Below are 1937 nucleotides of genomic sequence, written 5' to 3' on the forward strand. Positions count from 1 at the left end.
ATTGAAGGAGAATAAGTTTCAGATATAAACTCCCTGGATCTTTTTTCCTCTTAGACTAGGCTTTCTTCATGTCAGACTCCACGTTTTTGGCAGCTTTTGCATCTTGCTTGGTACTTACTGTTTGCGGCTAGTCATATGTCCACCTACTTCTCAATGTTATGGCTTTGACATGTTCCTTCGGATTGGTCACAGTGTTGCTCGGCAAAGTCCCTGATGTCCTCTCAGTAAGCATGTTTGAGAGCTGATCGATTTGTGCCTCAAGATTGCAGATTGAAGCCGAGTTGTTTTGGATCACCATACCAGTCTTTTGCAAGTACTATATAAACATATCCTCAAGTGTCGGTTTCTTCTTTTGCTGTGGAAACTGTTGAGGTGGTCTAGCTAGCACTTGATTATTGTTCCATGAAAAGTTAGGGTAATTTCTTCATCCGGGATTGAACGTGTTTGAATAAGGATTGTTTTGACATTGGAAATTGGACACATAATGGGCTTGTTCATAACTCGGTTGGGCAAAAGGATTTCCCACTTGGCAATCTACACTTGAATGATTTCCTGCACAATGATCACAAACAACATTAGTTTGGATAGCATTAGCGTTCATCTTACCTAGTTGTTTGGATAGATTTGCCAACTGGGCCGCAATGAGTCATGCTCAGCGACGCTGGCCTCTTTCCTTGACATTTCTCTCTCTGCGGCCCACTGATAGTTGTTAGACGCCAACTCTTCCAGAAGTTCATATGTGGCTTCATAAGTCTTACTCATTAATGCTCCTTGTGTGGCTGCATCAACTATAGATCGATTTGTGGGTCCCAAACCATTGTAAAATGTCTGTACTTGAAGCCAGGCTGGGTGGTCATGATGCAGACACTTGCGCAATAAGTCCTTGTATCTCTCCCATGCCACATATAATGATTCACCCTCAAATTGGCTGAAGGTAGTAATATCATTCCTTAATCTCGTTGTCTTGGTCGCAGGCAAATATTTTGCTGAGAAGTTTTGTGCCAGCTCTTCCTAGGGGGTGATGATGCCGGGTGGCAAAGAGTTCAACTAAGTTTTTGCTTGTTCCCTAAATGAGAAAGGAGAAAAAGTCTCAATCGAATTGCATCATCTGTCACTCTGTTGTGTTTAAAAGTATCACAAATTTCTAGGAAAATTGTAATATGGACATTGGGATCCTCTTGTGACAGCCCCCCAAACTGGACGGTTTGTTGAATCATTTGAATGATCACCAGCTTGATCTCAAAGTTATTGGCTTGTATGGCTGGCCGCCTTATACTAGATGTCGTCCCATTGACAAAGGGCATAGCATAGTCCCTCAAAGCTTTATTATCTTGATCAACCAGGGTGAATGAAGATGCAGTAGCCTCTTGCTTCTTTTTTTATTGATTCTACGTAAAGTTCTTTCAATCTCGGGATAAAAGAGTGTAGGCTCTAAGGGTTTAGATTGGGGCATACACTTCTAAATCCTTAAATAGAAATAGAAGAAAAGCAAAACTGAGGTCTATTCAAACAACTTTTAAAAATAAATAAAATAAAATCCAAATTAGTAACAATATAGCTAGTATCAATATCAATAAAAAATAATTAATCTCCGGCAACGGTGCCAAAAACTTGTTATGCTGAAAATATTTACAAGTGTACAAAATTCGAACCCACAAAGATTAATTTTGTTATTGAGTACTTAAATTTACTAAATTAATTACTATTTAGAAAACCAAAAAAATGGAGTGATTCTACTATCTAAATTAAATTGAAATACTTAACAAAAATAAATTTAAGAATAAAAGAGCATAAAATCTAAGATTGTAAATATAATAAGAATAGATTTAGAGCATTTGATTTCACCTAGAAAATCCCACACAATGTATTCTTCCTTCTTATAGAATTCTAATTATCCCAAGTTAATGATAAAAATCCCTTAAATATTCAATATCTTC

General features: G+C 37.3%; 1 non-coding gene across 1 annotated transcript; it reads left to right on the top strand.

Moving 5' to 3' along the window:
• Positions 1-850: 850 nt before the first annotated feature.
• LOC118349158 lies at positions 851-957 on the top strand. The gene has a single exon (XR_004802148.1). It is a non-coding gene; the product is annotated as a small nucleolar RNA R71 (small nucleolar RNA).
• Positions 958-1937: the final 980 nt, after the last annotated feature.

The sequence above is a fragment of the Juglans regia genome, chromosome 7 (genome assembly GCF_001411555.2).
Source record: "Juglans regia cultivar Chandler chromosome 7, Walnut 2.0, whole genome shotgun sequence".
NCBI classification, from domain to species: Eukaryota; Viridiplantae; Streptophyta; class Magnoliopsida; order Fagales; family Juglandaceae; genus Juglans; species Juglans regia.